We start from the raw sequence: 15,865 nt of genomic DNA, 5'->3' as shown, positions 1-15,865 counted from the left end.
TTAAATGACATTTTTTTTATTTTGCATGATGCTGCATCTAAGCTGATATAAATTACAATTGTATATCCAGACAACACTAATTTAAATGTTTTAGCCTTTATGGTTAATTTCTCTCCTGAAATTCTTAAAGGGGAAGTACCATAGAAAATAGGACTGCTCTGTTGAAATAAAAGTCTGATTGTCATTGCCATTGTCACTCCCATTGCCAAAAATGTGCAACATTAATAAAGAGGTTTAAAGGGACATTTCAATAATAAAAATAAAAATAATCATATCTGCAATCATTTACCGGTACTCACATTGAAAGTGAATTGTTACAAATGTTTTGGTTACTAATATTCTTTAAAATATCTAAAATATCAGGAGGTTAGTTTTTTATTGACCTGTTCCTTTAAACTTCTTCGTTAATGTTAGTCCTTAGTGTCCATAAATGTTTTTTTTATGGGCCTGGGGAGTGTGTACACAGAGCAGTCTAAAATCACTGACCAAAACCCTGACATTTAATTAGTGCTTCCCCAGTTTTAACTGTGTCAGTGTCTATTTTGTGCACACAACATGGATAAGATTCAACAGGTAAACATGTCAGTAGTGTAGATGCACTTCACCATGACCAAACATTATGATAGATATGTAAAATTAGTTTGACTTAAATATCAAGAGGCTTTAATTTACTATGACTGGTTGGTTTACCACCTAAGGACACAACATCCTGAATAGTATTCAGTTAATTTAGCTAAATATGATTTTTTTTTTTTTTTTTTTTGCTTTTGCTTTTCAGTTAAATGAAAACTTTGATTTCAGTTTCAGTATTTCCGGGAAAAAAAAAATTATGTGCATCAGATGCAACAGGATTTAATTTTTTTGGGTGAACTATATCCAGTAGAGGTAAATATATATATTTTTCATGTTATTGTTGGCAATTTTATGTGTCAACTGATGCACACAATGTCCCTGTCCTTCTGTTTCATCACAACTTTAAGAAAAGCCCATATCAGTCAAACACTTGTCTTAAAGTTACAGTATCAGAAAAGTATAAACAGATTTCAGGAATTACAAAGAGTGTTACAAAAACTGTAGAATATGTCCCCATAACACATACATTAAAGGAGCTGGATGATAGAGCAGAACAACTCTCTAAAGATAGCAGCAGCTCAGAGGAAGACACAGAGACAAAGGGACAACTGTCTGTCAACAGGCCCACTTGTTGCTCTCAGGGATTGGACAGATAAAAGGGAGATTGTGGTCGCCTTGACTCATGATATCAATTTGTGTGTGTTCTTTCAAGCTGTGCTTGTAAAAATACTGGCGCCTTTGTGAGAGCCAGTGAAGCATTATGGATGTCTCTAATGTGAACGGGGGTGTCCGGAACTTCTAGGATTTGAACCGAGATATAAAAGTAGTAAACTAAACATTCTGTGAGTCACCCATCTCTACTTCCGCACTTGTGTATGTGGTGATTCTTAAGTTCACTTCACCTCCTCCGCTGCTTTTAGCTATTAATTCTATGCAGTTCTAAGTTAGATTTGTAAAGAAAAACTGGTATAAAGGTTTAAATCCGTAAAACACTGCTCAGATCTTCTATAGTGTGAATGTCTTGGGTGGAGAGCTTGATCTCCTGAGAGCCTCCGGCTACGGACAATCTCTCAACAAACTATGATGATAATTATATCATCAACTATTGTCAAAGAGCCCTTGAGGACTGCCTACGAAATACTCAAACAATTAACGGCTCATTTTATCGATAGCCGGATTTTTAAAGCAATTAAGCTTAGAAAATTCCTTTGTGAATTAATCAAAATCCCACTCGTAACACTGAATTTGAGGGAGGAGAGGCACCAGAGAGAGAGAGAGAGAGAGAGAGAGAGAGAGAGAGAGCTGTGGCTTTAAAATCAAAGCCAGCTGGAATATGCAAATGACAGTTTTATGATCAGTAGTGCTGTGGTGCTGATAGGGTTTCGCTGAGTGTACAATCACAGTCGAGCAAACTTCCTGAGGGAACGCTGTCCTCACCACCAAACAATGGACAGTTTTTCTCGTTATTACATGAATATTTCAAAAAGTCCATTTCTATTCTTGGCAAGCTGCAACTTTTTTTACTCATTCTGACACTATTTGGAGAGTATACTGTACGTCAAGTCATCTCTACCACAAACTAGTATGAAACGAGCTTCATAGATTATAGAAAAAGCATTCTGGGTTTGTTACAGTCTGGGTGAGGAAGACAACTCTAGCCATATTTTGTGTAACTCTGGAGTTCATGGTCCAACCACAGTCCACTCAATGACTGTATGATATGTCATAAAAACTGGACAGCATTTCTTCTTCGGGAAAGCTCTAATATGGTGCATGGAAACAAAACTGTGTTTACAAGGTATTCGAACTGTCTATTGTGCTTTATGTGAGTTAATCCACATTAATTAATTTTCGATGGTGCTTTTTGAACAATGTGGACCAGACTTTATGTTGATAGTCAGACTTATATAGGGGACTAACTCTGGAGTTGGGAATAACGGGGTCTTACAGGAACGACAGAAGCCAGGCCATGCATTCAGTTCTTTCACAATCCTGTTTTTCTCCCATTGGCTGAGGAAAAGGCTGGTTCTGCACTGCTCTCTCTCTCTCTCTCTCTCTCTCTCTCTCTCTCTCTCTCTCTCTCTCTCTCTCTCTCTCTCTCTCTCTCTCATGCTGCGGTCGCTGTCAAACCCATCATCCTCAACCTCCTCCCGCCGAAAATGAGGTCACACGGAAAAAACGAAAAGTAAAGCTATAAATAATACACAGCTACCGCAGTGAGTGCATTCTGGAGAACAAGATATTTTCAGGGCACCATCTCTGCACAGAAATACAATTCTTTAGGCAGATGAAAACATCTGTTTTGTTTTCCCAGAGCACTTCAGATTTTCTGTGCATCTGTTGTTGCATAAGACAACAGAATCTAAAGCTTTAGAGAAGATATTTAGGTATGTATACTTGTAGAACCAAATCAAAGAGGAAATTAAAATTTACCTTCTTTAGTTTCTTAATACTAATTCCAGGTCTTATGCCAAATTCATCACTGCAGAGTAAAAATATCTTATGGGTTGATGAATAACCTTTCATCAAAACTTGCTCCACCTCTAAAACAACCTTTCCAATGACTTCACCAACAGTATGTATAGCTATTAAGACATTTTTTCAGCAAACCTGATTTCAGGTCTGACTCAATTCTGGCATGGAATGAGTACTTTCACAAATCAATCAGTATCTGATGTATAATGTTATGTTTTTTTTCTTTGAACATCCTGTTTCACTGAAAAATGTTTCACATTACAGAAGTGAAAAGGGTTGTGAATACAGTTTCAAATTGAACTGCATCACTGGAAATACACTTGGACAAGGTCTATAAAAAAATGCTTAAGAACAAATAAAACAAGTCCTGAAACAGAACATTCAACGACTTGATTTTATCCATCGGGGATTAACTGAACGGCAATACTGAGCATTCTATACCAGAATGGAGCCAGACCGGAATGTGAGTTTGCTAAAACAAATGCCTAAATGGCTATTTGGCTATTGGGTAACATTACCCAGTAGCTAGGAGACGGCAGAGGATAAAGAAGATTTATTTACCTTTCAGAGGTAAATAAATGGATGATAAAATTACAAAGACAACATTTTTTTTCTTCGGAATAACATGAAGTGATGAATTTTACACAATCGGACCAGGAACGTGTAATAAGAGCATAAACAAGAGTACATTTTGATTCCATGTTGACTTTAAATAATGTTTTTACAAAACCAGAAAAGAAAATACTTTATTCCACACATTAAAACCAAAATAAGACACAAGATAATCATAACCCATTATTTTCTACAGAAATAAGCCCTTTAATTTGAAAGTCTCATTGATTTCAGCTGGTTTTTCCACTCTCTCTCTCTCTCTCTTTCAGAGCAGCTCAGCTCTAACATGAAAGGCTCAGAATGAGGACAGAAGAGCCTGCCAAATAACATTTTTCTGAAGCTGGAGGCATGCGGCCAAAAAGAAATCTGTAAAGAAAGAGGAAGGGCAAGCGTGCATTACATTTATTATAAGGCGGGCACTCTGCTCGCTGCTCTCTCTCTCTGAACACGGGCCGGCAGTATTAATTCATGTCTTTAGAACGGAGACGCAGTGGTTTGGGTGCACTGCAGTCTGATCAAATGAACAGGGAGGAGGGCAGTGGCGGGTGGCCTTGACCTTCATCGGGTCAGTCCGTCTATAGATGTAGCAGATTCAGCGTGTATGATGTAATTTCTGGCAGAGAGACTAAATAAACCACCCCCAACCCAGAAAGAAATGTTGTTTACAGGCTAACGTGCAGCTGCAGCGCTCACTGGTTGAGCTGTGTTTACATTACCTTAGCTTTATTCACATCTCAGTTAATCTATGCCACGAGCAAAAGCAAGCCTTTAAAGTCAACATGAATTTACTTTCCTAATGAATGTTGCTGATCTTATTGAGTATTTTCCAAAGAAAAAAACTATTTGTATGCATAATCTTTCATCAAAATGTAATGACTTTCTCCATCACCTCTGAAACAACTTTATTTTCTGATGACATCTCTTAGGCCATGCTTTTAGATTCTTTGAGTAAATAAAGTCCTACACTGTAAATAATGATTGTAATTTTAACAGTAAAAATGCTTCAGTAAACACCTATAAATTGGTTAACAAAATGTTTCCTTACTATATGGTGAAAAATTTAATGTAATATTACAGTAAAATACTGTTAAATTTACAGTTGTTGGAAGTGAATAAAAAGTCATTGTATAATTTACAGTAAAAAAAAAACGTAAATTGACAGTCCAAAAAGTCCTTGCGTGACACTCAACATTTGATGTAGTTTCATTGAAATAACTACATTTCTTCTTAGTTTTTTTCTTCAGTTAAATGCATTAGGGTTTTGAGTTTCTTGCATTACTTTAGTGTCATGTGTTAATAAAATAAAAACAATTACTGTAAATTTAAGTTAAATCTGTAAAACCTAAAATGTTGCTTCTGTATTGCAAATGTTACCACAGCTGCTGCTTTTTCTACCGTAAATTTCACAGATTTTTGTTTTGTTTTTTTGTTTTACAGTATACACTACATTTTTTTGTCTTGAATGTCCAGATTCACGCAGAAATTTATATATTACAGAAATAAAACTGGCTGACAATTCATTTCCTGATAAGCAAAGCATGTTACTCTAGCTCTCTTGACTCACCTTGTTGCAGCGCCGACCCTGCTGTATCCTGACTCATAAATGCAGCAGATTCACACCAGCGATTCTCTTATTTCCTGATCTCAGCGTGATGGTACAGCACAGTGCTAGTTTGTTCTGATTGCGTTTGCAGGAGAAAACTAACTTCAAAGTCACCTGTGCCAGCTAATCACCAGACATGTGTCTGGACGGCAAAGTCCCGCTTCATTAGATGAAAGAACAAGGAAGTTGTGATGTAATCTCACTGGTTACATCACTGGCTTCAACTTGCATAATAGGGTGCCACAAAAGGGCAGAGTGGGTTTGATCTAATGCTGACCTAAACACCTGCGTACCACTGAACATCAACATGCTTGTTACCTGACCGCCTGCCTATGTAGAAATAACACAGCGGCCGTACTTATGTAACACTGCAACCTCAGCTCATAAGCTTCTAATCTGCTATTCTTTATTGTAAATATGAAAACAAAAGAAATGACTCAGAGTTACAACTAGGCCTAACTAAAGCACTTATGCATTAAGAAATAATTCAACTATAAATGACATTTCTGTCATTAATTGCTCGCCTGCATGCACATGTGTATCTGCAATGACATATTGTTATTTATGTTTTGTACATATGTATTTTTTTATCTTCACTAGTAATGACTTTTTTATATGTTTATATTACCTCACTAGGGACTATGGATATAAATTAGTTGCTAAATTAATTATAAATTATGTTGCTATAATCTGGAATGTTTACATTTTGTATTTCAAAAAAATGTTACTGTGCAATTACTGTGCATTGTCCCTATTAAATAAACCAAATATAAATTAAATGAGAAATTATGCAGATTATTTATGATGCTCCTTTCCATTCGATAAAAAGTAAGTCCATGGGCTGCCATGCCAAAAATCACCATAAAAGTACAGTAAATCATGGCAAACATTAGCGGTTGTCATATGTCCCATAAGTGACTGGGGTGCACAACATTTAAACATGTGCAAATTCTAATTGCATGCATGATATTTCTAAGCTATTATTTTTTTACTTTTAAATTTGTTCATAACACACCATAGTATGACTTGGAATATAGAACGTATGGACTACTTTATGATTATTTTATGATGCATTTATCGTCATATTTGAAGATTGACAGTACTTGGTCACCATTCATTTGTTTCGAGAGAAATAAGAAACCTGAAAGTCAGTCTGCAACAGTATTAGGGCACGTAAATGATGACAGAATTATAATTTTTGTGTAAACTATCCCTTCAAACAGTTGCGTAGGACACGTGAGGCGGCGCATACAAGCGTTTCCGAGCAGGTGTGTGAGCGTATTTGTTTCTCTGGCGTGTGTCTGTTACCGGCTACGTCTTTCACGGATGATAATCCTCTCTTCCCGTTTCTCTCCATGCCGAGAGCATGTTGCACAGATTTGAAGCCTGTGACATTAATAATAAAGTCTCTTTTTCATAAAAGGAGTCCAGCAGAGATGAGCTTGTGGAGCTTAGCAGAGGCGTGTGTATGGCACATGTGCACGAGAGAGACAATAAGCAGCAGGACAGGCAGAGAACGGTAGAGCCCTGCTATGTATGTCTATCAGTCAGTGACCTTATATGGGGCAGGTGTGTGTGTATGTGTGTGTGTAGGTAGGTGTGTGTGTGTGTGTGTGTGTACTTGGTATACATTACATTGTGGGAACCATAATGTCCCCACAAGGATAGTAAAACCTGAGATCACCTCCATTGTGGGGACCAGCCAGCGGTCCCCATGAGGGGAATGGGTTAATAAACATACTAAATTATATATTGTGTGTGTGTGTGTGTGTGTGTGTTTGTGTGTATGTGTGTGTGTGTGTGTTAATAGTCTGAAGTCTTTAACACACTCAGTCAAATGCTCAGGAGTCATAAGCTGCATATCTGCTGCATCTGTAATGCTGATAATGTGATCTATTAACTGTGCGGTTCATTTTCACAAGCTGTGTTTCTGGCAGCATTACACTGTGTCCTAATCAGGCACAACGTGATAAGATTTCAGCAACAAGCAATTTGTCTGTTCACACTGAACATTAAAAAAACTGTGTCACAATCAAAAGCCACAGCCAATCAGAAATGTTTTCTCTGATTGCTTCTCCTGTCCACGTCATTTAGCCTATGTTGTTCTCCTGAATTTTAGGGATTTGTCATGTAATATACAATAATGTCTATATTTAATAATTAACATACATGAGGAGTGGTACTTCAAATGTCATCGTATGTGCAACTACATGACATGATGTACCTGAATCCAAGCAAAATACAAAATGTGGTGTCGCATGAAAAAAGTTGCCTTGTATAATGTGCCAGACCATTTTGACTTCCCACACATTTATGTTTCGTGGAGCTGTGTTTATGGAGACCTGAACAGAAAGCTTTCTTCTGCACAGTTTGTGGACGTACTGAACTTTGCTATTCCTGTTCTGGAAGTCAGTCTGAGCTACCACCACAACACGGCAGACAGAGACAGAGAAAGAGAAAAGATGGATGAGCTTGTTCTGAGTGTCACTGGCCCAAGAACAACCCTGCCAGACAGATAAAACATTGTAATTATGTATATATAAAAAAAAAACTTTCATTGCAATTTACAAGACTATTCAATATAGTGCAATTCTATAAATGCACGACATCTCTGAACATTACACATTGACAAAAGGATGAACAGACCTCCTGTCCTTGTCTACCCATCTATAATCTGTCTGGACTGTCACCCGGTTTGTTTACTGTTGTATATTGTTTAATATTGCACCTTGTACTGTATAGTGAGCAATCATTTTTTACTTTATATTGTTTTGTCTTACACATAGTATTGTATGTCCAAAGTTAAAATGTATTATAATATTTGCAGATTCCTTGTTACATCTGAAATTGTTTGTTTGTCATGTGTTTTCATGCATTAGCCTATACTTTCTAAAGATGTAACATAAGTATTATAATGTATTATAACTGTGGTTACAATTATTCATTAAACCATGCAATGTATTATAAGGTGCATTACAAGGCATAATTAATGCATTACAAATACTTTTTTTTATTATGCATTATATGTAAAGGCTTTAGGTAAAGTGTTAGGTAAAATATAAAAACAATATATTTTATCCTTCTGCCAGAATTTTATATACAGGACATAATAACTTGCGTTTCAGTTTCCATATACATTGAGAGGTTGTGTTTTGTTATTTGTACAGCCTGCCTATGAATCTATGAATAAATGAAATGCTAATAAGACAGTAAAATTCATGAAAAGGGTGTAAAGACAACGAAGCCTACTTTTTGAAGAGGCCTGTCTAGGACTATAAGTGGTACAAAAGTTCAGCCCTTCATGTCCTGTGGACCTAACGTAAATACTACTATCTATGACCTTTACACTGCTCATTCCGACACAACCCATTTCTGTCAATCACGCTAAAGCACTATATTGCATTACCCTGCGCAGACTGAAAACACTGTAGGCCTCAGTAGAGCCTTTGAACATACAGGAACACAATGGCAACACGTCCCTTGTGCAGCGCTAAACTGCTACTTATGCATGCATATGGTGAAGTCATGCTTAAAACACCCTCTCACTAAACCTCCAACACATCAGAGGTGAAGTGGACCTTGTTTTTAGCCACAAACCTACAGAGGAGGCAGCTGTATGCAGCATTTCCCATGTGTTAAGGGCCGTTCACACAGGACACGTTCTTGCGCTCCATCTGAATTATGTTAATTCTTGGTCTATGTACACATACTTCAGATTTACATCTTTGGCCGTTGCATCACTGTCAGCATCGCACCGCATCAGCATATTGTTTTTTTTTGAAAGTGAAGCCTGCAGCTATAGAGTCACCAGCAAGAAACGAAAAAAAAAAAAAAATCACCCAGTTTGAAAAAACCCCTCTATCTGCCATTGGGATGAAAAAATATAGCCCCACGCCACATTCTTGTCATACTATGTTTTGGATATTACACTTTTTAGGAAGTCAATTAACAAATTGTTTACTCATACTCATAGATGACTACTTAATTAACTAATAAGGGTGCCACAATATATCGCAGTACAAAAATATGTATCGTGTTTAGTGACAATGTGTATTGAGTACTGTTCACCCAAAATGTTTTCAGAGTTTTAGTGTCAGTACTACATTAAACTGCTATTTATAATGTTGAAGATAGTGTATAATATTGCATTGGGGGGAAATTTTGGGTCTTGATAATTCCAAATGTCTTATGTTACCAGTAAAAAGTGTCTTATATTATAATATTTAAATATATCAGTGACAGAGTGCAAGCATATTTGTCCACAATAATTCTGTATTTTCAGCTTCAGAATCATGAACACTTTTATTCTGGTGTCAACGTTGTCCTGTGCATTGGGTTACCAGCACCAAGTCCAAGCCTATTAATTTCCACACCAATGTAATACCAAATTTAGAATTTTAATCAACAGTATATTTTTTGTTAACATTTTACCATGTCTTGGAGTATCGTAATATTAATATCATATCGTGAGTTCTGTATTGTGACATGAGGGTATCTTTACATCTTTATAAACTAATTGAAAATAAATAACAAATTATATAGCTATATCAACACCATGCTCTTTATAAAAAATTGGACATAGTAAGATATATAGCCTATATTGAATATAAAATTGGATACCGGTATATACTGTAGTAGCCTACGTCCAATACATTTATCCACATATATAGGCCTACAGTTTATTCACAAATATATCTGCATATATACTCACATTTCGCCGATATATACTAGAGCAAATCTATTGGATTGTTTATATCATGCAAAATATAAACCATATTATAACTCAATTCCGACAATAAGGCATGCAGACTGATAAATTACAAACATTAACATCATAATTTTCTGTAAAGCTGCTTAGAAACAATGTGTATTGTGAAATGCACTACATAAATAGCTTTAATATTTTGAACTATAGTTGTCTGTCCACTTTAAGAATGAAAAGAATACAATTTCACCTGTAAAACTGTTTAAAAAAATAGCTTTTAAAAACACTTCTTTTGATCCCTACATCCTGTTCCATTCCATCACGCTCCATCAAGCTAGAACGCAATAACATGTCCTGTGTGAACATCCCCATACACTACCGCTGGAAAATCTGTGTTTCTCTGAGGCTTCAAGCAAGCCGGGATTTTGTAAACGGAAGTCTCTCTCTATAAATAAACCCTAATGGGAGAAGATGTATTAGAGACCACCACAAAACTGCACTCCCACTGTGAAGATGCAGGCCTGACCCCACGCACTGAATCCTCTCATTAATATCCTTCCTCCAGTCACACACTAAGAGCAGGTCTGATAAAAAGATGAGAGTGCTGTTATGCAACGTGCCCTCAGAATGACACATTATATGACACATATGCAGACACATGAGAGCAGAGACAACACACAACACACAGGTAAGCCACAGAGGTCTCAGTTCCTGCCACACAGCAGCTGCCGGTGCGGGGGTGAAGACGACACAAAGAGAGAAACAGTAGTATTATGACAGGAAGCAGCCCTTTGGGGCGACAGACGGGTTTTTTTTGTCTCAGTGAAGGGTCACTGCAGAGATCTCAAGAATAACCTTTTTTTTCTGCTGGTCCAGACAGGCCTAAAACTATAGCAGGGCAAAAGTACAGAATTGAACCTGCTGACATTTTCAATAGTTACACCACAAATTTGTATGTTTTTTTATCAATGTATTTTTCATTTGTGCCAGAATAAAAACTAATAGATCTGGACATTATGCACCTATAAATGTAGCTTCATGACAGACTATACATTCAAAAACACACTTTTACTGGAAAACGAAGGCATACAATGCAAAACAGACCAAAATGTTTAAGTTACACTACCGTTACAAAGTTTGAGGTCAGTGAGATTTTAAATTGTTATAATATTTTTTTCATATATTTCATACAGCACCAGAATATGGTTGTAAGCCCTGTTTAAACTACTAAATAGTTCTGTTCATACATAGCTTGAGATTAAAAAAGGCTAAATCTAACTAAATCCAAAGTCATCTTTCAGTTTTAGTAGGTGCTTTATTGGCATGAAAAGTACAAATTATTATTTTTTTTTATTGCCAAAGCATTTGAAGAGATTGCTGCGTGCAATTAAAAATGCAAATAGAAAATGTAAACAGTGTCACTATCTGAAATTTGAGATAGTCACTGAATTTATATGTACTGTATGGAACTCCAGTAGTCAACAAATAGCCACATTACTGACACACATATATGACGTGTAAACATGACAACACTGTATACTATTATTACAACCGTGTGATGAAAAGGAAAAAAAAGGAGGATGACAATCATGTCTGTTTTATAGTATATAGGTTCACAGCTGCCTTTACCCATGAATCTATAGTTCTGTAGGCTGAGGAGCTGACTGAGAAACCCAAATCACAAGTGAGCACCGACGCAAATCAAAGCCAAATGTGCAAAGGGGGGTTTTGGTGAAGTCATGTCCCACACCCACCCATCAGCCGGGCTTCATTACTCACAGAGACAGTCCTTTCAGTGCAGGCAGGAGAGAGCCGCCCCAGGCGATTGCTGTATACGCTGCTGTCTATGATTGCTGCCATTAAGCAGCCAGCTGTGCTGATGGCAGTGAAAGATCATCTGTGTACTCCTCCATCTCAATGTACCATGAGTCTGTACCTCTTCTCTCGCACTCTCTGCACAAGAGGCACATGCATGACACTTTGCCCTTTGTGCTGCCAACATACAACCTGACAGGGCAGGCAAACTCAGTGTCCCGAAAGCGTCATATGACACGGACAGACATACGATGCTAGAGCAGGAGAGAGAGAGAGAGAGAGAGAGAGTATTTTTCCCTCAGGATTATTTTTATAGCCAGTCAGAAACAGACCAAAAGCAAAGGTCACAAGCAGTGGTGCATCTTCCACCAGCAAAACTACATAAACACAGACAAAAACTAGAGGAACAGTAAAGCAGTGTTTCCCCCCAGGATTCATAGAGGTTCTGAGGGTCTACATTCTCCCCTGGAAGGAAATGTTATACACTTTTAAGTTGATAATATTATTATTAGAAACAACAACAACAATAATAATTTTGTATTATTAAATACTTTTTTTATCATCTCTAAGACAGAAACGGCACTGTAAAATAATGAATATTTCATAATACATTAATTATAAGTACCGTAAATGAATTACTATAGTAGCAAAATCACAATACTTGTCTTAATGTTTTCACTTGCAAGAGTTAAAACCTCAAACTTTTATTTTGGTCCTTTAAGTTTCTATTATAAAAAGTTTACAAATGCATCTCGTTACAAAACGCCCAAATGCAGATTAATCTCACAACAAATGCAGAGATGGAGTTTGCTGAATAGATATTCACAGACACGGTACTTAATTAAATCGCAGCCTTTACGTTTTGATAAGTGCACTAAGCAATATTGCGATTTCAAATTTTAGTTTGATGGTGCAAGCTATGGTGCAAAATTAAAATAATGTCAATAAATTGTACAATAATAATAATAATTGTACAATAATACAAAATTATAAAACAAATGAAAAATAACAACAATATAAATTAAAATTGTCAATCACATTCACACATTGTCTCCGAAACTTTCATAAAAAAATTCGGATCGGATTTGATTTTCTGCATTTTTCACATCCGTAGCTAGCCTTTTGAGAGGTGGTTTGATGATTCAGAGCCACCGAATGATGAATACGAAAAAATACGGAAATCTCAGACTCAGTGTGCAAGGACCTTAAGAGCAAACACATGGTGAACGTTCTCTGGGTGTTTGTAGATCTGTTGCTGTGCCACATGAGCAAACCTAAACCAATCAGTGTGTTATCAGCTCAACAGCTGTTCGGCAAGATTCCCATCACAAAATGACTAAAAATAACCTCATGCGTGTTACACAACATCCATTTCACTGTCTAAGCTACCAAACCTTTGCGCTTTAATCAGCATTTACAGTTAATATTAACGGGAGAACTTGTATTACTGGGCTTGATTGTTTAACAGCAAAAAACATAAAGGGGAAAAAAAGGGTTTTCATTTTGCTTCTGCAGCATAAGGCCTCAAATACACACTTTTCACATCATAATGATCAAGCCAAAACATTGAAGCCAAACCGTTTATTAAAGTCACTCATGTGGGCTGATGAAAATAATGGGTTTGAAGATTTTAATCCATAGCATTGTTCCTTCTGCGAAAGGATTTCATCCCTTGAAAGCAAAATGAAGACAGAAAGCTTTCACTAAACAAGACAGCGGGGCAGGGGTCTGTGCGTTTATCAGCAGTAAAGATCACCCTTAAGGCTACGGGTCAAGCAGGGCTAAACACAATTAAGCCATCAGAGAGTTAGCTACATCAGCATGAATGCGTAAAATACAGCACTTGACAAAGAAGGTTTACAGGATGTAGTAAACGCATAACGGCCATGTGGAGTTTGTGCAGGAAGAGCTGTGTTTGTAGAACACAATCCAATCTGAACGAACAACTACAGTCATCCCTGATAATCAGACCGAAGGAGTGAGAGTTGCGAACAAGCCGCACCACATCTGTCGCAAAATAAACTTCTCAGACAAATGCCAGGCACACACATATAAAGGGAGCACTAAGCATTTACAATAAATATACAGCAAAAATAGTAATATTAAGAAAATTATTGCAATTTAAAATAACTGTTTTTAATTTTTATATAATTTATTTGGGTGGCAGCAAAGCTGAATATTCAGTATCATTGCTCCAGTCTTCAGTGTCACGTGATCTTTCAGAAATCATTCTAATATGCGGATTTGCTGCTCAAGAAGCATTACATTTCTTATTATTTATTCTACTGAAAGAGTGTTTACCTGTAGCAGAAGAGCCTCTACTCAATATTATGAACTCGTCTCTGTCTCTAGGTCATGTCCCAAGACTGTTCAAGCTGGCAGTTCTTAAGCCTCTCATAAAGAAACCAGATCTAACTAGATCTAAATGAATTAGCAAATTACAGACTCATTTCAAATCTGCCATTTATGCCTAAAATACTAGAAAAAAATGTGACTGCTAAATTGTGCTCTTGCTTGCAAGAAAATTACATCTTTTAAAAAATTAAGTCGGGTTTCAGGCCCCATCATAGCACAGAAACTGCTCTTGTTAAAATTACAAATGACTTGCTCTCTCAATCAATACGATCTCAATACTAGTTTTATTTGATTTTAGTGCTGCATTCGATGCTACTATATAAAAAAATTCTTAGACTCACTACAAAATCACACTGGTATTCAGAGACGGGCATTATTTCTCTATTTAAACAGGAAAAATATATCTTAGATAACGTAAGTAAACTATGGAGTGCCATAAGGATCTGTGTTAGGCCCTCTTGGTAATATTACAAGAAAACAATTAGTTTCCACTGTTATGATACTCCGTTATATATTTCATCACAATCAGATGAAATCTCTAAATTATCCAAGTTGACGGAGTGTGTTAAAGATATACCATTTTGGATGACCTGTAATTTTCTTCTATTAAATTCAGATAAGATTACTTATTGGACCAGAAACCTGTACACAGAATCTCTTAGAATACAATTTGCATTTAAAAGGATTTCCTGTTACTTCATCCTCTACAGTTAAAGACCTGGGTTAGACAGCAACTTGTCTTTCAAAAATCATACTTCATATGTTACAAAAAAAAAACCTTCTTCCACCTCAGAAACATTGCTAAGCTTCGGAACATGATATTTGTTTCTGATGCAGAAAAAGCCTTAAATTAATACATTGTTTAAATTAAAATAAATAAATGCGCAATTTGTATATGTACATTTCTGAAATACATAACTTGGACACAAGTGATCATCACCTGATAACAGATCACTCTAAATTGTAATGTAGACACATGCATTTTCTGTAAAGCTGCTTTGAAACGTGAATTAAACACAATTAAATGTGAATTAAACACAATTAAAAAATTGTGGAACACAATTATTAAAAGAATTTTGTAATTGAGAAATACCATATATTACATTTAAACATTGTCATGGTACCAAGTCAGAGATGACACAATAGTAATTCTCGGTTAGTTATTGAGACTGAAATGTCTGAAAGTAATGACTTGTGGTTCAGACAGTGAGTCAAATGTTAATTCAGTAACCACTCTGAAGTGAGTCGTTAGACTGACTCAAAACAAATAATTCATCATGAGTTTGAGTTTTTGCTGACTCATTTAAAAGAACCACAAACCATTCACAAATGGACTACACTGGTCACACTGCATGTCTGGGAATGACTATGCAATCAATGCAAAGATGTGCAGGAAACACTGAAGAAACCTGCTTGGGTCACATTCAGACAAAAGATCCGGTGTGCTAATCTGAACACAGGAGAAATCAGCCAGCTTGTGCTGGGCCACATACAGTGCCTAGAATAAGTGAACAGACCCATGCTAAAGTTGACTAACTTCAACCTTTAAGGACACCCAATCTCTAGGTATGGTGAAGGGTATGTGATAATGTGGGGCTATTTTATTCCAAAGGCCAAGGGAACTTTATCAGGATGCATAGTATCCAGGATCCATGAAATAACTGGCCTTTAAAAATAAAAATCTGCATGCCTCAATGGGAATTTAACGTAGGGGTGTCCTGACTTAT

General features: G+C 36.5%; 1 protein-coding gene across 4 annotated transcripts in view; it reads right to left on the bottom strand.

The window, feature by feature from the left end:
* Positions 1 to 15,865, bottom strand: part of jmjd1cb (jumonji domain containing 1Cb) — a 132,828-nt gene that overhangs the window by 62,416 nt on the left and 54,547 nt on the right. The window lies entirely within an intron of this gene.

The sequence above is a fragment of the Phoxinus phoxinus genome (assembly GCF_949152265.1).
Source record: "Phoxinus phoxinus genome assembly, chromosome: 21".
NCBI lineage: Eukaryota > Metazoa > Chordata > Actinopteri > Cypriniformes > Leuciscidae > Phoxinus > Phoxinus phoxinus.
Note: the sequence above shows the minus strand (reverse complement) of the source record. Positions and strands in the feature narration are given on the sequence as shown.